This window comes from Ambystoma mexicanum, chromosome 7p, assembly GCF_040938575.1.
Source record: "Ambystoma mexicanum isolate Mex_15411 chromosome 7p, UKY_AmexF1_1, whole genome shotgun sequence".
Taxonomy (NCBI): Eukaryota; Metazoa; Chordata; class Amphibia; order Caudata; family Ambystomatidae; genus Ambystoma; species Ambystoma mexicanum.
Window position 1 is genome coordinate 107,753,151 of NC_090939.1, and position 21,884 is coordinate 107,775,034.

General features: G+C 47.3%; 1 protein-coding gene and 1 pseudogene across 2 annotated transcripts in view; both read right to left on the reverse strand.

The window, feature by feature from the left end:
* DRD3 (dopamine receptor D3) overlaps positions 1 to 21,884 on the reverse strand; it is a 1,457,150-nt gene that overhangs the window by 141,673 nt on the left and 1,293,593 nt on the right. The window lies entirely within an intron of this gene.
* On the reverse strand, positions 4,569 to 4,718 carry LOC138526633 (U1 spliceosomal RNA; annotated as a pseudogene).

Here is a 21,884-nt window from a genome sequence, read left to right on the forward strand (position 1 = left end):
AGATTGACCTCTGAAGGGGTAGGCTACACACGGGGCAAGCACAGATGTTAGATACGTGCGTGACTCACCGTCTGCCAGGTAAAAGAGCGTGAAAAATGAGCGCTTTTGGTTGGCAACACCCCCGCCAAAAGAAGATGTGTACGCTGTCTGAGGAGACAGGACAACAGTAGAAGGGGACACTGTTTGAGGGAACAGGCCCAGGTAAACCAGTACAAGAGGAAAAAGAGAAAAAGCTGTCAGAGGTAACAGGGAGTACGAACTGGAAACGCCGTGAAGTAAATCGCGTGTGAAACGACAAGAAGTACAGAATTCACCCACTCGCTCTCCACGAAAAGCACGTACAAGGAAATGGTGTTCAACACTACCTTTTATACAGGCCCACACGTACAGCGTCACTTACGGCGTGTACGTGCTTGGCCCATGTTCACCAATCACACGCTTTGACACTCCTGCGTGTAGCTCACTTTTCACCAATCACACGCTTTGTCACTCCTGCGTGTGGATCCTTTTTCACCAATCACACGCTTTGACACTCCTGTGTGTAGCTCACTTTTCACCAATCACACGCTTTGTCACTCCTGCGTGTAGATCCATGTTCACCAATCACACGCTTTGACACTGCACGTGCAGGTAACTATTGACGCACATATGCTGGTGACGGGTTTTCGCGCGATTCGCTGAGTGTGGGGTTTTCACGTGCAAAATCACTCCCTATCAGGCTGTCCACGCGTTCAAACACGAAAGACCACGCTCCTGGCCAGGAGGCCAAATTTAAGTCCCCCAGAGCCCTGAGCACGCTCCCACCTGCCATCGGCTGATGCCTGACTGCCTGCTGGCCACGTGCCCCACAGTGCTGGTGGGTGGGGGTGGTGGGAGACATGGGTGGGGGCCTGGTGGAGGGTGCCCCTGGTGGATGGGGGGTGGGGGTGGTGGGAGACATGGATGGGGGCCTGATGGCAGGTGCCCCTGCACTGCTGGGGGGTGGGGGTGGTGGGAGACATGGGTGGGGGCCTGGTGGAGGGTGCCCCTGGTGGATGGGGGTGCAGGGGGACATGATCAGGTGTGCAGGGTAGTCCACTGTTTTGTGGGCTGCCTGCAGGGGCCGTGGAGGGTGTACAGGGTACACCTGTGAGGGCCCACCCAGCCTATTCGCATGTGATAATTCCCACGCACCCCTGTGATACACGTACCCTGGCCAATCGCGTGTTGAACTTCCCGCTACCCCTGTAATACACGCACCCTGGCTGTTCGCGTGTGATAATTGCCGCGTACCCCTGTGATACACGTTCCCTGGCCTATCGCGTGTTCTACTTCACGCGTCCCCCTGTAATACACGTTCCCTGGCCAATCGCGTGTTGAACTTCCCGCTACCCCTGTAATACACGCACCCTGGCTGTTCGCGTGTGATAATTGCCGCGTACCCCTGTAATACACGTTCCCTGGCCTATCGCGTGTTCTACTTCACGCGTCCCCCTGTAATACACGTTCCCTGGCCAATCGCGTGTTGAACTTCCCGCTACCCCTGTAATACACGCACCCTGGCTGTTCGCGTGTGATAATTGCCGCGTACCCCTGTAATACACGTTCCCTGGCCTATCGCGTGTTCTACTTCACGCGTCCCCCTGTAATACACGTTCCCTGGCCAATCGCGTGTTGAACTTCCCGCTACCCCTGTAATACACGCACCCTGGCTGTTCGCGTGTGATAATTCCCGCGTACCCCTGTAATACACGTTCCCTGGCCTATCGCGTGTTCTACTTCACGCGTACCCCTGTAATACACGTACCCTGGCCAATCGCGTGTTGAACTTCCCGCTACCCCTGTAATTCACGTTCCCTGCCTAGTCGCTTGTAGTACTTCCCGCGTACTCCTGATTTGATGATTGCCCGCTTTTCTTTCCTTGTTTGCCTGCCCTGTGAAGTGGTCCAGGGTTAGCGCAGCCCTTAGCGATGATTTAGCGATTTTGATGGCTTTTCCTTGCGCGAGGGCGTTCTTGGGGGCGTTACTGGCGCTGCTGCAGGCTCGCTGCGATTCTCTGCGCCACGGCTGGTTTGGGAGCTTGAAATCCATGAATACGCTGTGCGCGGAAATCTGTTTTAGCGCACGTGCCTGGCGCAGACTATCGCAGGCGCACGCTGTGCGCCAGCCGCGTGCGCTACTTGTGCGCTGGATTCTATGAATTAGCCTGTCTATGTCACACATTGGATTTTGTTTCCATTCAAAGATGGCTGCCGGATGTATGCACCCTATGGGAAAAGGAACAGCTATCAATCGAACGGGCAGTTTCGTAGTAGCTGGTCTGATTGCAGCACATACAAATCGCGTACCATTGTGTTAATAGATTAAATGAGAGTTGTAGAGGGGTAGCACCATCATCATGAATGTTGAAAATGTTATTATTGACTTAATCAGCTCATGAATTCGCCAATGCGTTGGTGAGATCAGAAGCAGCAAATTGTGATTTAAGTGCAAAGAAGGATAACATATATTGTCAGCAGTGATGGTCACCGCAAGGTTATATTCAATGGGAGACACTGGGTTTGTCTCCATTCTAAGATGGCTGCTGGCTCTGAGCACCACACAGGAGCAACGTGTGTTCCAGTGGGCCGAGCGGAAGTAGCTGGCTTCATAATCCGGGTGCAGAGCACGGAACAGGTTGTTACCAATTCTGTGCTCTGAAGCCCGTGTTGAAATGATTTAGGTAAGAGTCAGGTTAGTCGTACATTGACCAGGATGTGTTGATTTAAGAGAATCTTAAGGTCCTTGTTTGGAATTGTGATTTTCTCTCGATCCTGTGACCGGTCAACTGGGACTAAAAAGATTGACTGGACATTTATACATGGGAGTGGGGTAAGCAACAAATCTTTTTTGCTGATAGTATGTGGATGCCCTGTTAATGAGAATAAGGGGTTTGTGGTATACTGTTTGGTTTCATGTTCCTGTGCTTTAGATATCCGGACTCTAATGAGGTTAGTTTAACGTGGTTGAGCAAGTTAAGTTGTAAAAATAATGTTTATGGTTTCAACACTTCAATTATTAATTAGGAAAATGTCTTTTGTAAACCGGTTTGGAATAACAGTGGTATATGCCCTAAAGATGGATAGTAATGTATCCAAAACGGGTTGGGATGATATGGGAATCAGATTAAAATGCTGATTACTGATTCTGGCACAAGCTGTTAGAGGGGTTCTTGGGAACTCAATGTATATATTCTTGAGGACTGAGTGTATTGATGTATTGTGTATGTATTGGAGAATAAGATGTCAAAAATTTTGAGTTGATGTTTAACTCCATTGTTATTGTCTATTTCTTAATATTTTTGTTCTTAACATAAAAACAATTCTCATCATCATCATTAAGTTTATTGGGATTTGCATGTAAAAACAATCCATAACACCATTGCAAAATACATACAATTAGATCACAATAAAAACACACCATATCAAGAACACAAAATAGACAATCAACGGAGGGGAGAAGAGAAATAATTACGGGTTTGGTTCATTGATCAACATATAAACACATATTATCAGGGTAATGGATCAAGCAGTCGTTTACTTTGGCAGAGTGCTATTTTTAAATACGAAAGTAGCGACCAGCCAACTTGTGGTGAGTTTGCCCATAACAGGTAAGTTAAAGCTGGCCTATAATGCACTGAACCCATTTCCCACAATCGTGGTCGTATGAGCCGTTTTCTCGCCTCGGCATACGCAGGGCAAAAGAGAATCAGATGTGCCAAGTCCTCGTATGGGGATTTACAAGTTGGGAAAGATCTATCTGGACCCGCCCTGGCCTATGCTGTCACCACAGCCTGTAGCGGGACACAGTTAAACCTTGCCCTAGATACAAGCACACGATCCTTGGGGGATTCTGCCCATAATAAGTAATGCGGAACTCCCGGAGACTAGGGTCAGACTAGGGCATAACATTGTCTCGGGCACCAACGAAAAAGTGGCCCACAGTTGCAAATGGGAATTCACTCCTTTTGTGACACTCTTTGAATAGTACCCAAGGGGCAGATGTTTGATAAAATGTAATGCAAATTGTACATTTTAAAGAACATGTATTCAGCAATACTGGTCAAAACTATTAGCCACATAGTGAAGTAACTCATCAAACTGGCCCACATTGGCCATAAAAATACCCCACTTTGACCCACAAAACTGACCCACACAAGCATCTTGCATTTTTGGTTCGGCCATGGGCCTCTTGCCCTATAAACCAGTCCGAGCCTGCCTCAGTTGCAAATGGGAATTAATTCCTTTTGTGACGCTCTTTGAATAGTACCCAAGGGGGAGGTTTTTGATAAAATGTGATGCAAATTGTACATTTTAAAGAACATTTATTCAGCAACACTGGTCAAAACTACTAGCCGCATAGTGAAGTAACTCATCAAACTGGCCCACATTGGCCAAAAAGTGCCCCACTTTGACCCAAAATACTGGCCCACGCAAGTATTTTGCGTTTTTGGTTCGCCCATGGACCTATAGGCCAGTCCGAGTCTGGCTCTGCATGCAACCAACCTACTTGCTCTTTTGCACATTTTACTTTTTCTTTCACCAACAAATCAGGGAAAAGGGCAAACACAGTCCCACACTACCGGAAATAATGCAGTTGAGTTTCGTTGCAGAGGTCAGCAAATCCAATGTGCAATGGATGAATGTCACTTGGGGAGATCAACGTTTCTGATCATAGATTCTCCCCTGCCGGGTAAGTGTGAGTTGCAAGAGTAAGGGCAGGGGGTGGACCTGTTCTGGAAGCCCCGCTAAGTGAGGGTGACGGGGCAGTCCCTGACCCAGCCCCAGCTCTCCCGGAAACCCTCAGCGTCTGCAGAGCTGTCTTCACACGTGTAGGGGGAAGCTTTGGCAGGCAGAACCGAGCAGAAAAGGCATATTGTAGCAGAGTTCCCTTCTCTCATCAGACCAGGCTCTGCTCGAAATTTGCATAAATTCAGGCCTAGCCACCAGCCAGCAGGCCCAGTCGGAAAGCAGGAGGGCTTGAGCAGGCCTCTTGCAGTCTGCCCACTGGCCAGTCATCCCCAGATGGGCCCATGGCCCATTCCAAGCTGACAGGTGACCCCGCTTAACAAGAGCGTCTCAGGCAGGGTGCCTCCCCTAGCAGTATACGGCAACGCCGTGAAGGCAAGGCCCGATCGTGCCCGATCTGTGCTCAGACTGCGAGCCTGCACCTAGGGTCGGGCTGGGGCATAAAATTGTCTCGGGCACCAAAGAAAAAGTGGCCCACAGTTGCAAATGGGAATTCATTCCTTTTGTGACGCTGTTTGAATAGTACCCAAGCTGGAGGTTTTTGATAACGTGATACAAATTGTACATTTTAAAGAATATGTATTCAGCAATACTGGTCAAAACTATTAGCCGCATAGTGAAGTAACTCATCAAACTGGCCCACATTGGCCAAAACAGTGCCCCACTTTAACCCCAAAACACTGGCCCACGCAAGCATTTTGCGTTTTTGATTCGGCCATGGGCCTATTGCCCTATAAGCCAGGCCAAGCCTGCAGGAGACATAATAGTCATCAACCCGCGATTTTTTGGCTTCATGATTTCACTGCTGTCTCTATCTTGGTGCACCGTCTCATAGAAACAAGCAGTCCATCAATTGATTTCTCCCCTAGAAAGCACACTAGTGGGTGGGTACAAGTGAGTGCAATGTATCCGCCTCAGCTGCTTCCTGATATTGGCCAACCACAGGATCTTATCTCCTGTGTCCTTGATTATCAGGAAGATGATCAATTCCTGAGTGAGTGTAGCCCTACTATGACCCCACAATCTAAGACAGTGTAATACTGGCTGCAGGGAAATCATATCACTAATTGGAGTACAGCCCAATTCCATCGACACTCCAAAACTGGGGGCAGAAGTTAGAAGCCTCAGCAGGTTTTTCAGACATTGGTTCTCCAAGATCTGGACTGCGCTAATGTTGGAATAACCCCACCGCTCGATCCCAAATTTAGCAACCGATGCTGCTTTTCCCTTGTACAACTGAAGCAGGGGTGCTAATGGCTTTGCTTTGAACATGTACACGGCCCTAGATACCGCGGCAAGAGCCTGCTTGAACTGCAATACCTGTTGATGTACGTGGTCCATTGTACCCATGTTTGCAGAGAATCTGACGCCTAAGTAATCAAGGTGGTCAACCCTTGGGATAACCATATTCCTGCAATGTATATCCCTAAAATTAATTCTTCGACTCCCCTTCCAACAAGACATCACCGCCGACTTAGCTGCATTTACAACCAGATGCATGCCCTCCATGAAGACAGCATATTCCAAAATGAGTGCCTGCAAGGCCCTTGGAGTGTGGGCCATCAGTACGGAATCATCGCATATACCAGAACTGGTGGAGGGCGGCCTCCCAACTTTGGGAGACCGGAGGAGGAATTTAGTAGGTGCTTATAAAGTCCATTTATGTATAAGCTAAATAGAAGAGGGGCCAGCACACATCCCTGGCGCACCCCCAGTTCTACTTTGAAGGAGCTTGTGCAGTGCCCATTGACCCCCACTCCTCACACAGGCTTGCATGCTACCATGCAGCCTCATCATAAGATCCACCAGTTCACCCAGGGAATTCATGGACCTGAGCATGTCCCAGAACTTGTCACGATTGACTTTGTCAACTGCTGTGCTTAGGTCCATGAATGCCAAATATAGTGGCTCCTCCTTCAGATAGAGTGAGTGTGACAATACCAGATAGAGATTGAGTGCCTGTTCTGCTGTACCCAACCCTGGCCTAAATCCCAGCCGAACCTGGGAAAGAAGTCTGCTACTCACCACCCAGTCCTCCAATCGGGCCAATATGGCACGGCCAAATGTTTTAAAAATGTAGTGCAGGAGTGAAATGGGTCTATACGAGTCAGGGGAAGCCTGGGATCCCTTCTTGTAAATAGGCTGAATTACCGCCATGGACCATGATGGTGGGATAGCTCCTCTCACACAAATAGCATTGAATCCTTGAGCGAGGTCTGGCTCCATAGCAATGTTATCCGGACCCGGAGCTCGATTGCCTCATTGGCAACCAATGGCCTTCTTTATTTCGTCCACTGAGAACAGAATACTATCCTCAGTGTCCATTTGATCACTATGTTCCGGCCTACCCCTTTCTGGTTATCCATCTCCCACCACCCTGCTCCCCACACTACAAAATGAGGAGAAATGGTCCAACCAAGCCTTATCTGTGACATTGTTAATTGGGGTCTCCATAGTGGATTTATAATAAGGGCCCTTCTGGGCTATTTACCAGAAGAATTTGGAATCCTTGTCCCCTGCGGTTATCATCCATGCTTCCCATGCCTCTTCTTCTATTACTCTTTTTCTGGTGGCCACGCCTTTCTTATAGTTTGCTCTGGCACTTACAATGGCAGCTTTAGATGGACTGGTGCTACCCAGAGCATATAGTAAGTTCTTCCTGGCTCTGGTGTAATCAGAATCAAACCAGCCCCCCGCCCCCACTGCTTTTCCCTCCTTGCTTACCTGGAGGACAAGAAAACACCCGAGAGAGCTGGGTAAGCACACTTTCAAACTCCTCAAGTATGCCTTCATTCTCCAGGTTCCCAGACAGTGGGGGTCATTACGACCCTGGCTTTAAGGGTTTAACGACGCCGTAAAAGGTGTCGGCGCCGTTAAACCCTTAACGCCTGATTACAAGGTCCCTTTGCGGGACCCGACCTTAATGGCTGGTTTTACCAGCCATAAAAGTAGGGTGCCGCAAAGGGACCTCAGTGCTAATTACGGTACCGCAATTTGCGGTACCCTACTTAGCGCCTTCCCCAGTCCCATTGAGCCCTATGGGGCGAAAATGGGAATGGGGAAGGGCCATGGTGGAATGGGGAAATACCGCCCCGCCAACCTTGGAATGGGGCGGTATTTTCTCATTCCACCATGGAGGACTCGTTACAACACCGGCACCAACCATGGTGCTAATAGCGCCATGGTTTAGCGCCGGGGTTGTAATGAGGGCCATTGACTTGTTCTAGAGATAGAATTATGATAATCTGAAAAATTGTGATTTAGGAATGGATTGAAATTGTCCAAGACAACCTGAAACTTGTTAAAGTCACCTAATTGATATACATGACGCATTGCATTCGGGTTGTTTAAATAATAAACTCAGAAAGAGGTCAAAGTACTACATAAGTATACACTTGTGTATAGGCGCGTTACAAATACCATATCATATCATATCATAAATAATATTTGAGGATGTAATGAGATGTATCTTTCTATGCGATTTAGACAAGAAGGTATATCTGAAGGAAACCTTTTGTATATGGTGGCATGGAATGACACGGAATTGTAATGCAGTCAATTCAACCAAAGTATGTATTGCACTGATGAATACTTTCTGCATATGCTCATATTAGCTCAGCTTATCAGTGATGTGACACATACTTTTCCATATGGGTAACATTAACCAAGTTGCCAACATGTTGTGCAAATAATGGAAAGGCTTTTTTTTGATATGCCACTACATTTTAACATTAATATTCACCAACTATGGTAGATTGCTTGAGGACAAACAGTACAACAGTAAGACTTTGTTTCGCCGTGGTGACATCATTGCATCAAATGGTGATGATGTCATCGCACACAACACGATCAACAAGCCGTACTTCCATTTTGTAACTAATAGATGGACTAGTGCATCACAATCAGATGCCATCCTCTAGAGCGCAGACCATTTTCCACATTTAGCAGATTGTGAACTGGTAAGAACTGGTAAAGAGATTTTGAGCCCATTTCACTAATTCTAAACTTTTGTGCTTTTTCGAATTTTCTTATTTAATTTCTGACTTTGGACTAGACAGTAGAAATGTCTTTTTTTGCATTTCAGGCACAGAATCAGTGACCCCATAACAATAATAATTTATATTTTATGTTAAAAAGATATTTTATTGTTTTTTTACAATGGTTCCCAAAAACCCTTCCTCTCGCCTCCAGCACACATCAGCATTGGAAGTGCCACGACCTCTGTCTTTTGGCCCCAAGTTGACACTGCCTATCATAAACACCCCCAAGACTCACCCTGAAAAATTGCCTGCATGGCTCTCGGCTTGAAACAGTTCAGTCTCGTTGAGCTCAAATGTCTAATCAGAGGACCTGATATCACTTCCTATTTCGTAGCTGTACCTCTATTCGCAGATACATGATCTGAATGACACAAGGCCTAGTAAGATCGTTGTTTTGTCCTCCTTTAGTCCTCCCTTCCTTGTCGCGCCTAGACACAATTGTGTACAGGCGCGTTATAAATGACTTATCATATCATATCATTTGAGGACGTCAGGTTTTGCATTGCCATGATCTCCCAAAGCCTATGCAACCACTGGTCCAGTGGGAGAGGCTCCTTCTTGTCACACATTGAGGTTATCGCTAATTTAGCTGCTAACACCATAGCCCTGATTCGGCCGATTTGCACTTGTAGTCCCTCCCATTCCTCTTTCTGATACAGTTCCAGCATAATAAAGCCTGGTATGAGTCTGCAGCGGGTCCCTCCAATTTTGCAAATTACCTCTTCAAGTGCTTGCCATAACTCGGCCAGCTTTGGGCAGGGCCCAATCATGTGCCAAAGTACCATCTTGACCACACCCCCTCCAGCATGTTTTGCCTGCATCTGAATTGAACCTGTGTAGCTTATCTGGCGTGTGTAGGATTACCACCTGTGTAGGATTTTGATCTGTAATTCCTTATGCTGCCTGCATGTGGAGGCTTGCCATGCTGAGCGGTATACGGATTCCCATTGCCTTGGGCTGATGGATCGTCCTAGTTCCTCCTCCCACTTCTGTTTAAACGGACAATCTTGCCCCTCTTGGGATTCTGATATACAGCTGGAGATGTTCCTATCAAACCCCTCGTGCTCTCTGCCTCCTGACGTGTTTTCTCCAAAGTAATAATCGGCCTTGTGGCACACTTTTCCACACTAGGATCATGCAACCAGTGTCTCAGCTGCTGGTACTGGATCCTACCTCAGGAGGACAGCTCAGCGGCAACGTGCTCGCCTTGGAAGCAAGACGACACGGAGCAACACAGGTTTGATCCCTGTGTCTGCGCTTAGAAACCTCCAGGTATTGAGCGCGTTATAAATAACTATCATATCATATCATATCCAGGCCAAACAAATCTTTACACTCTTCAAAGGACATTATTTCACCCCCTCTTCCCCCGCACCACGTCTCCGATCTTCTGACAACCCCTCTGCTGCCAGGTCTCAAATCCTCAATCTTTAAGAGGTGGTGTGAAGTCCTCATCACCATGAATCGACGTGAAGGGTCAAGGGAAAGTAGTAAGATTACCTTTCTTGTGCATCTGGTCCCATGCGCTGATCATGCTTCTTTGAATAGGGAGGGGTAGGTATCCCCTTCAGGATTGTTTCCCTTCCTGGCTATATTAACCAATAGATATCTCAGAGCCCCCGGTGACAGCCCCAGTGGTGCAAGTTGCTTGATCCCCTGGAGAGTAGCGACCATGGCCATTGTGTTCAGAGTTTCCAATTTCTGAATATTGACCTTAAAGCCTGAGACTGCACCAATGCTCGTTGTTTCTTCCATTGCCGCTGTGACCGTCACTACCGGTTCCGTGAGTGATAAAGCAAGTAGACTTGTTTTATATTCTCCACTTCCTACTTTGATCCATCTAATTCGGTCCGATTTCCGTATCCGCTCTGTGAAGTGCTCGGTCACCAAAGCAAACAGGATGATGGATAACGGACACCCCTTCTTTGTACCCCTGCCCAGGGAGATCATATTGATGGATTCCCCTTTTACGGTCATTCTAGGTCTTGGAGGATTATAGTTCACCATGGACATATTGATAACTTTTGGGCACAGTCCCACTTTACCCAAAATCAGCCCGACGAAGGACCAGTCCACCCGGTCAAAAGCCTTTTCGTCATCGGGGGATAGTAGCACTGCCCGCTCTGTACCTCTATTTGTCCTCTATAACAATAATATTGTTTTAGTCTAAACGATACATAATGAAGGTCATTTTGACTTAACATACAAATGTTCACCGAATCCCCTTATCTTTTCTTCCAGGGATACAAACATATAGGTTGAAGACAACATTTCAGAAAATACAGGTAGCCACACTAAAGAATGTTACTTACTTAAAAATGGAAATGTACTTAATGACATTCATTTAATTAAATGTATTCGGTAGAGTGAACATTCACATAGATATACTACTTGACCTTACATTTCAAAAGGCGGTTTTCTCTTTTTTTTTTGTCTGGTGATGCTTCTGAAGCAGGTCATGATACCAGAACGCGTTAAGTATGAGTATATGGTGAGATATGGTGAGATTGAATGGATTAAAATAGCTTTTCTTTAATGTTTGTTTAATGTGTTTGTTTAATGTTATGTTATCTAATGTGTAACTAAGAACATGTAATTAACAACATTATGAGATATGTTTTTGAGAAATAATTAAATAACACATTTCTTTAAAACGTATGTCTTTTGGAGTTGAGCATTGGGAGTTCTCCTAAAATCAGAAAGCCCAGAGTCAGATTCATGACCTTGAAGGCCCTAGTGGGACTCTGGAACCTCAAGTAATGCTGAACTGGAGCTTCTGCTCCCAGGGAAGCTGTGGTCGAAATCCCACCCTCACTTAAATGTGCCCATATTTCCTTCCATCATTCCCAGCTATAGACTCTGGCTGTTTGTGTAGTGAGTGGAGGGGCCTAGCAGGCTGGTTGTCTTGGACATGGTTTTTACATGCCTTGGCTCACCATGACATTGTGGAAGGCTCAAAAGTCTGATCATTCCTAAGACTTTGCACACAAGCAAATAACTCAGGTTTTTGGTAAACGTGACATAAATGAGGAAACCAAAACATGTGAGTTGTTTTGCTCGCTATTCGGGGAGCTTTTGCAAACTTTGCAAATTAGTATTCATGACATCCAACCCCTTTCAAATGTTGTTGGGGTCCCTAGGGAAGGAAGCTGAAGGGCTTTGCCATCTGTGTTTTCTTGGTAGGGTTTCAACATCCTCATGCTCACCATGACACTGTGGAAGACTCAAAACTCTGACCAATGTGGAGCCAATGACATGCTGTGTGGCCATAAGCACTCTGCCCAGAGGCCCACGCCTGGGGTTTTGGTCCAGAAAATCATTTTGGTAGCCATGACATTATTATGGAAACCCACAAATAATTCAAAGTTGTTTTGCTCGCTTTCCAGGCAGTTGTTGCAAAATAGCAAATTCGGTTTTTTGACATACAACCTCTCCCAAATGTTGTTGGGAGCCTAGGGAACTAAATAGAAGGGTTTTGCCACCTGTGCTTTCTTGGGCATGGTTTCAGCATGCCCAGGCCCACCATGCAGTCAGTAAATTCCAGATATACCCCCTGCACAGGTAACAATAAGGCCCACAATAAATCCGGCCCATTTGTACACATAGCTCCTTCATCTTTTCCTTCTCATGCCTTCCTGAGCATCTTATCTATCCCTCGCCCTCATCCCAACTATCTACCGACTTTGCTCCTCCTTGCCACTAATGAATGACAGGCAAAAGCGCTTAAACTCCATGAACTATGATAGGAGAACCACACCTTCAGTGTGTGTGCAAGTGGAACCCCTGACTCAATGAGAAACACAATGCGGCAATAGCCATGCACGAGAATATTGGGGATAGAGCGCTGCCAGGCAGAGGCATCCAGGAGACCAAAATGTAGCAAAGACACATCCTAAGACAAGATTCAAGGTTACAGGGGACGAGCCGCCTGTCGCCCTGATTTGGTCTCTGTTTGGACGGACTCCCTACATTCAGGGGATTGGCCAGCCACACCCATGGTTCTATGTGTCACCCCCAGTTTCTTTTCGATTAGTTTTTTGCCGAAACATTTTTACCAAAAACTCCTCCATTTTTCTTTTTTGTATATTTGGGGGGGTTGCCCTCCAATTCTCTCTCCTCTATTATATACTCCCTGTCCCCCACCCCCCTACCTCTTATATCACCTTACCCATTGACCCCTATATTTCTCAATGAGTTTTTCGCAAAAAAATATTCGGAAAAACACTCCTCGAAAAATATACTGGCGATGAAACAACTGTATACCACACTCATATGTCACTAGCCTGCCTACACTAGTAGAAGACCTTACCAAGAATGCAATGGTGTCGGCAGCCTGACTTTGAGCCTCTGGATTTAAAGTCAGACGGAAGGAACTTTGACCATCAACTGTGCGCTGGACAAAGACTGACTCCACAAATCTAGGTAGGGTAAGAACTTAGCTAGGGCTTGAAGTTAGTGCATTAAATGAAGACTGTACTTTTAATGAAGACTCTGAACCGAGACTTAGGGCCTCATTACACGGACGGCGGTAAGGGTTAACGGTCACCGTTAATGGCAACGGTGACCGTTAACCCTTACCGCCGTACTACGAGGTCCCTTAGCGGGTTGGTGCTCTAATGCCTGCTTTTTGCAGGCGTTAAAAACCAACCCGCTAAGGGACCTCGGAGCTAATTACGGCACTGCAAAATTGCGGTGCCGTAATTAGCGCCTTCCCCATTCCCATAGAGCCCTATGGGGCAGAAATGGGAATGGGGAAGGGCAATGGCGGAAGGGGGATTTACCGCCCCACCGACCTTGGAATGGGGCGGTAAATCCCCTTACCGCCAAGGCGGTGCCGGTAATTTACCGGCATGGTCCAGGGTGCTAATAGCACCCTGGATCACTCCTTCCGTGTAATGAGGCCCTTAATGTATGTTTTCTGGTCTAGGGGACTCAGCTTGGGTCAGTCAAGGAAATGTAGGTGCAATAGGGTGTTTGGAAAAGTGCAAGCAAGGAGTGGTAGGGGATGCCCTCAGGATGCACACATGGCAGTGATTGGCTGTAAGCACATGGGAAGTCCAGAAAAGGGAATGCATTCATGATTGCTTTTAAAAGATGTGCAAAGCTATGTACAGACAGTAACACACACACATAGTGCTATATTTCTTTCTACTGTTACATGAAAATGCACACATACGGGGTAATCACGAGTTAGGTGGTAACCCTTAAATGTGACGGTAACGCTATCACCACAGCATTTAGGGGTACTCCAAATCACGGGGTTGGCAGTATTTACCCCCAGCTCCCAGCTGGGGGGGAAATACAACGGGAATTTACCAATTTTCTGCGTATTACCGCAAGGTAATGCCGCCGACAGCAATTCCGCAGAAAAGGTCCCCATTGGGTCCAATGGGAATGGGGAATTCCTGAATGGGCCCAATGGGAAACGGGGAAGTGCTGTTCCGCCAAACCTGTGATCTGGCGCTAATAGCGCCAGACCAGTTGGCAGTAGCGCTATTAGTGCAGGCAGTATCCTAGCGGGAATACCGCCGGGATACCACCCAACTCGTGATGAGGCCCCTAGACTTACAAGCAGACACACACGGGCCTCTTCAGAATACTTAAGCGCTGAGACAAGTCACAGGCAGACTTGTATACTTATTCATAGACAGACCGACACGTGCATATGCCCAGCATTTGAGTGACAGGCACAAACACCTGCATGGAGAAACGTAGTGAAACGTGCATTTACAGACATATGCATTCCCAATCACATCAACGTACAGATCCACAGACACAAATATGTGTACCCATACTGGCATAGAGACACACACAGGCACACACAGGCACACGCGCCACCACAGACTACAGAGAAGCACGCCTGTGCACACTTACGTATACACACACACACAGCAGACAGGACGTTTTGTGCCTGCCAGTTCCCTGCAGCTGGTTCATTAGAGTTGAATGCCTTCTCTCTGCATCAGTGTCACCCACACAGTAACCACAGGATCACATCTAACTGGCACATCATGTCCAGATCACTTTACAGGCAGAAACAGATGAGAGCTGTCGGTGTCGCGTAATATATCCGCCCCTGCACGGACTCTTCCCCTGGCTATTTCATTTCAGAATTAATTCTCCCCCAGAGACTTTATTCTGAAATAGAATCTCCGGGGACGCGAAGGGGTGAATGCTTTCACACCCCCTGTGAAATTAACTCTCCTCCTCAACTTCTGTTTTTAACACCCTTATTTTGTTTTGTTCTGTATATATAATTAGCATTCTAGTAAACGTCTGAGGGAGGAGGCAATGTTATTACACCACGCTGGAGATTCGTCCATTGAGCTATTTGAGGGCTGTTCTGATTCTGGGAGAAACATTATGTATTCTGTTTGTTTGTTTGTTTGTTTGTTTATTCACTTATATTGCGTGCCAGACCCGAGGGTAAGAGGGTGCAGGAGCAGACAAGGATATTCTCAGCTTAGTTACAGTGCTGTACAGTATTTACAGTGAGTACATAGGTAAAAACAGTTACAATAGAGACAGTGATATACAGTTTAAGAATATACATATTTACATGGTTTACAGTGACATGGTAGGTTGGGCAGTCAGTTAGCAGTCATTAGGTTTTAACCACTGGATGTAGTTATGTCTGAATTGGATATAGGATTGAGAAATCCTTAAGGAGGGCGGTAGGGAGTTCCAATGTTGGGCTGCTTTCACCTGAAAACTTTTGCTGCCCATTTTGGTTCGTTTGAACCTGGGAACTGTGAGCAGATTTGCATTTGAGGATCTAGTTGGTCTGTTAGGTATGTATCTATGAATTCTGACGATTAGGTAGCGGGGGGCAGCATTGTTGAGGCATTTATGGATTAAGGAGGCTACTTTTAGCAGGATTTTGTCTGTAGTGGTGAGCCAGTTATGAGTTCTCCTGATATTGGAAATATGTTCTCTCTTAGAGATACTAACTGCTGCTCTTGATTTTGTTGGTGACCTGTTTGTTGGCTCCTGCGTAGAGGGCGTTACAGTAGTCCAATTTTGATAGTACAAGGGCTCTAGCTAGAGTGATGCAGCTCTGTGAGCATAGGAATGGTTTGGCTGCTCTTATTAATTTACAGGTGTGTGCCGTGGAAGATGCCATGGAGCTGACCTGTTTGTGGAAGGAGAGGGAGGAGTCAATGTATATTCCTAGAGTTTTCACTTCTTTGGCTACCGTGATTAGGTTCCCGTCAATGATGAAGCAGGTGTATTTGTGGTCCAGTTTGGTGATGTTGGGAGTGGAGCCGAGGATGATGAGCTCAGTCTTGTCATCATTCAGGCATAGACTATGAGAAGCCATCCATGCCTGGATGATGAGGTACACCCTGTTCACCAAGGCCAAATCATGGTTGTCATCTCCCGTCAACGGGATGAGGATCTGGGTATCATCGGCATAGTTAGTATAGGTGATACCCAGGCCATCGAGATCATCAAACAGGGGCTTCATGAACACGTTGTACATTGTGGGGGAGACACAAGATCCCTGAGGGACTCCACAAGTGATAGGGATGGGGTCTGCGGCGGCAGAAGTGGAGAAGACACGCATAGATCTATTGCTTAGGAATGACTCGATCCAGCCGATGGCTTCGTGGGAGAAGTGGGCCGCTGAGTCCAGATGGTTACATAGAGTTTTATGATCTACGAGATCAAATGCTGCCGAGAGGTCTAGGATGAGCAGTAAGGCAGCTTTCCCATTGTCTCTCAAAGTGTCAATTTGGGCCTTCAGATCGATAAGGGCCATTTCTGTTCCGTGTTGGGGGTCTAAAGCCTGATTGCCGGATGCCCAGGAGATGGTTTTGTTCAAGGTATTTTTGTATTTGTAGGTATGCTGTCTTGTCTAGGATTTTGAGCAAGAAAGGCACCGTGGTAATAGGCCTGTAATTGGTGGGTATAGGGTCACAAGAGGGTTTTTTGAGAAGGGGGAGGACCCAGGACTCTTTAAGGTTGCTGGGGATGGTACCTGAAGAGAAGGAAGCGTTAATGAGTTTGGTAATGAATGGAGAAAGGTTTCTAGCCGCATCTTTGATGATTTGTGAAGGGCAGGGGTCACCCTTGCAGTTTGATGGTTTAAGGCTGAGAATTATTTTTTCCACTTCTAAGGTGGAGACTTTGGAGAAGCTGAAGCGGATAAGAGGGTTGCTGGGCCTCGAGTGTTGGGATGTGGGCCTAGAGGCAGTTTTAGAGGAATTCGTCAATTTGGTTAGGGAATCTTTCTTTTTCTTGATTTTAATTTGGAGGCCTGCTACTTTATTAGATAGGGCGTTTTGGACACTGGTGCACCATTGTTTGTCTTTAACGCATGTGTCTGGAGTTAGAATAGGTTTTTCCAGTTCTTTAATGATAGTTTTTTTTTGGAGTTAGCTTGTGTTATTCTCTGGTTGTAGGATTCTTGTTTGGCGGCTATGGTTTCTTTTTTGTAGGTGGATGTTATTTTATTGAGAGTCAACTTGTTGTTGTCTGTGGGAGATTGTCTCCAAAATTGTTCCTTTTTGCGTTTCTCGAATCTAAGAGCTTTAAGCTGAGGGGAGAACCAGGAGATCAGATGTTTTTTCGGCTTACATTTTCTAATCTTTAACGGTGCAATGGAGTCAAGGGCTGAGGTCATGATTTTGTTGTAGCCTTCTACAAGGTCATGAGGGGTGGAGGTGGCTGGGAGTTGGTTCAGAGTCGGTAGGATGAGTGGGATTAATTTTTCCACTGTAATATTTTTCTTACTTCTCGTGGGGATAGCTGAGGCTAGCACATTGTTGATGATAGGACTTTGGACTTCAAGGGCAAAGGAGAGGAGATGGTGGTCAGACCATGGTTGTGGGGAGTTAGCTGAAATGAAGGCTACACAGTTATAATCAGCTACCCAGTCAAGGGTTCGCCATTCCTTTAATGTGGGTAGGGGTGAGTACTCTTTGGGTAAAGCCTAGTTCTGATATTGTGTTATTGAAGGGGGAGGCCTAATGGTTTTTGGGGTTATTTAGGCCTAAATTGAAGTCCCCTAGGATGAGGCACTGGGAGGAGTATTTTAGGTTGTTGGTAAGGATAGTCGAGAGCTCTTCCTCAAAAGAACCTATGGGTCCAGGAGGTCTATAGAATAAATGAATGGATATAGTTTGGGAGTTGGCAGTAGGCAACTTAGCTTTGAGTGATTCACAAGATGGGAGGTGGTTGGAGGAGTCAAGTCTAATGTTGAGGTATGTTTTGGCAATTATGGCCAGGCTGCCACCTCTAGATTGGGTTCTAGCCGCTCGGAGGATGGTGTAGTCATTAGGGATGGCTAACGAGAGGGCTGGGCCTGCGGCTGCCTGGAGCCAGGACTCGGTAATGGCTATGAGGTCTAAGTCTTCTGCTAGAATGAGATCTGCTAAATCTTTGGCGTGGGCTACTATAGAGCGTGCATTGATTAGGGCACCTTTTATGGGCGAGACAGTACTTTTAGGGTGAGTGGGATTAGAATCTGTGTGCTTGGACCTGGTGTTAGTTTGATTGTGCTTAGGTCTTTCAGGAGGAGGCTTAGTGAGGGTGGTCGTGTACATAGTTGGGGAGCGGCTATTAAGTATAGACTGGGTGGTGTCTCTGGCTTGAGGCTCGTATAATTTAGGTAGTCTGGCACGTAGTCTGGTATTTCTGGCCGGGAGGCTGCATGGTTTGGACAGGTGGGGCAGAGAAGTTGTGAGGTGAGACATACTGGAAGGTGTAGAAGTAATGCCTATGGGGGCCACACGAAGGGTAAAACTTAGATCAGTGAGGGAATTGATAAGTCGAGAGAATGACTCTCAACAGTACTGAGTAGATGCCTACAATACTGTGTAGTGGCAGGCTAAATGCAACTTCCAAAAATACAGTGTAGTGGCAAGCTAAATGCAGCTATCAAGGCAGGCTAAATGAAGCTATCAAGGCAGGATAAATGCAGCTATCAAAAGTACAGTGTAGTGGCAGGCTAAATGCAGCTATCAAGGCAGGCTAAATGCAGCTATCAAGGCAGGCTAAATGCAGCTATCAAGTCAGGCTAAATGCAGCTATCAAAAGTACAGTGTAGTGGCAGGCTAAATGCAGCTATCAAGGCAGGCTAAATGCAACTTTCAAAAGTACAGTGGAGTGGCAGGCTAAATGCAACTTTCAAAAGTACAGTGTAGTGGCAAGCTAAATGCAGCTATCAAGGCAGGCTAAATGAAGCTATCAAGGCAGGATAAATGCAGCTATCAAAAGTTCAGTGGCGTGGCAGGCTAAATGCAACTTTAAAAAAAACCTGTGTCGTGGCAGGCTAAACGCAGCTATCAAGGCAGGCTAAATGCAGCTATCAAGGCAGGCTAAATGCAGCTATCAAAAGTACAGTGTAGTGGCAGGCTAAATGCAGCTATCAAGGCAGGCTAAATGCAGCTATCAAGGCAGGCTAAATGCAGCTATCAAAAGTACAGTGTAGTGGCAGGCTAAATGCAGCTATCAAGGCAGGCTAAATGCAACTTTCAAAAGTACAGTGGAGTGGCAGGCTAAATGCAACTTTCAAAAGTACAGTGGAGTGGCAGGCTAAATGCACCTTTCAAAAATTCTGCAAATGCAAAAACAGTCCAGCAGTGACGTCTGGTTTATATTATGTTAACATTATACTCCTGTAAATGACAAAAAAGTCCAGCGCTGAATGATCAAAACTCTTCTAACCCGACATTCATTTCATTCATTTTTTTCCATTTATTTATTGATCGTAAGCCTAGCTTTGGAAAGGGCTCTACAGAGTAACTGATGCCAGGTTGATTCTTTTAATTTATTTATTTTTGTTTATAACCAGCAAGAACACTGTCCCAACTTCAAGCCAAGTTTGAAATACACTTGGACCATAAACCTTCACAGATACCCAGATGGGTTAAATCATAGTGCCCATGGCCCAACTTCACACCAATTTGAATTGGCCATGGGCACCAAGATTTCAGCACACTGGGTATTTGTGCAAGTTTAACAGTCCAACAGTATTTTCATGGAACAGTAAAGTAACGCAAAGGCTAAGTTTGTTTTGCTTTTACAATTTTGCTCCCCATCAGACCTGTCTAAATGACTGTTTGTGGTGTCATTGACAACTCTCCCCAGACATTGTGCTGCTGTGAAAGGCAGTGCTATACTTAGTGGTGGCTGGTGAATTTTTTTTGGAGGAATGTAAATACTTCTTACAAACATGCAGGAGTGACTGAGTTTTGGGAGGGACCCTGAACCACTCAAGGAGAGGGTCGTGGGGGTTCTTTCCCAGAGAAATCTTTTTCAATAATGGGGGAAAATAGTGCTTGTTACAGTGCACTTTAAGTGAGAAATTGGTTGAAAAAGCTGACAGTTTGCCATTGGTTTTGAAGGGTAACTCATGAAAAATTCAAACCCTGAACCAGTCAAGGGGAGGGTCATGGGGAGGGTCATGGGGAGGGTCAAGGGGAGGGTCATGGGGTGGGTCATGGGGAGGGTCAAGGGGAGGGTCATGGGGAGGGTCATGGGGAGGCTCATGGGGAGGGTCATGGGGAGGGTCATGGGGAGGGTCATGGGGAGGGTCATGGGGAGGCTCAAGAGGAGGCTCATGGGGCGGCTCATGGGGAGGGTCATGGGGAGGCTCAAGAGGAGGCTCAAGGGGAGGGTCATGGGGCGGCTCATGGGGAGGGTCATGGGGAGGCTCATGGGGAGGGTCATGGGGAGGCTCAAGGGGAGGCTCAAGGGGAGGGCCATGGGGAGGGTCATGGGGAGGGTCAAGGGGAGGGTCATGGGGAGGGTCATGGGGAGGGTCATGGGGAGGGTCATGGGGAGGGTCAAGGGGAGGGTCATGGGGAGGGTCATGGGGAGGGTCATGGGGAGGCTCATGGGGAGGGTCATGGGGAGGGTCATGGGGAGGGTCAAGGGGAGGGTCATGGGGAGGCTCAAAAGGAGGCTCATGGGGCGGCTCATGGGGAGGGTCATGGGGAGGCTCAAGAGGAGGCTCAAGGGGAGGGTCATGGGGCGGCTCATGGGGAGGGTCATGGGAAGCCTCATGGGGAGGGTCATGGGGAGGCTCAAGGGGAGGCTCAAGGGGAGGGTCATGGGGAGGCTCAAGAGGAGGCTCATGGGGAGGCTCAAGGGGAGGGTCATGGGGAGGCTCAAGAGGAGGCTCAAGAGGAGGCTCATGGGGAGGCTCATGGGGAGGGTCATGGGGCAGCTCATGGGGAGGGTCATGGGGAGGCTCACGGGGAGGGTCATGGGGAGGGTCATGGGGAGGGTCATGGGGAGGCTCAAGAGGATGCTCATGGGGAGGCTCATGGGGAGGGTCATGGGGCGGCTCATGGGGAGGGTCATGGGGAGGGTCATGGGGCGGCTCATGGGGAGGGTCATGGGGAGGGTCATGGGGCGGCTCATGGGGAGGGTCATGGGGAGGCTCAAGGGGAGGCTCATGGGGAGGCTCAAGGGGAGGCTCATGGGGAGGGTCAAGAGGAGGCTCATGGGGAGGCTCATGGGGAGGGTCATGGGGAGGCTCAATGGGAGGCTCATGGGGAGGCTCAAGGGGAGGCTCATGGGGAGGCTCATGGGGAGGCTCAAGAGGAGGCTCATGGGGAGGCTCATGGGGAGGGTCATGGGGAGGCTCAATGGGAGGCTCATGGGGAGGCTCAAGGGGAGGCTCATGGGGAGGCTCATGGGGAGGCTCAAGAGGAGGCTCATGGGGAGGCTCAAGGGGAGGGTCATGGGGCGGCACATGGGGAGGGTCATGGGGAGGGTCATGGGGAGGGTCATGGGGAGGGTCATGGGGCGGCTCATGGGGGTTCTTTCCCGGTTGTGCCCATACATTTATACATCAGCATATTCTTCTTTTTTAAATTGTGATATTGGTTTTAAAAAGAAACACCTTACACAAATATAAACACAGTGCCATCATTACCAAATTCCTAAAAATCCTCTATACCAAATATATAAAACCAGTCGATATCAATTAATAACAATCAACTGCAATAACAATTTCTAAAACATACATACTAAATTTCACTTCAATTAAGCCTAAAACGGAGATAAATGTCGCACACTCCACTACAAGGAAACATATGGAGGTAATGTGGCAGATTATCTCTCC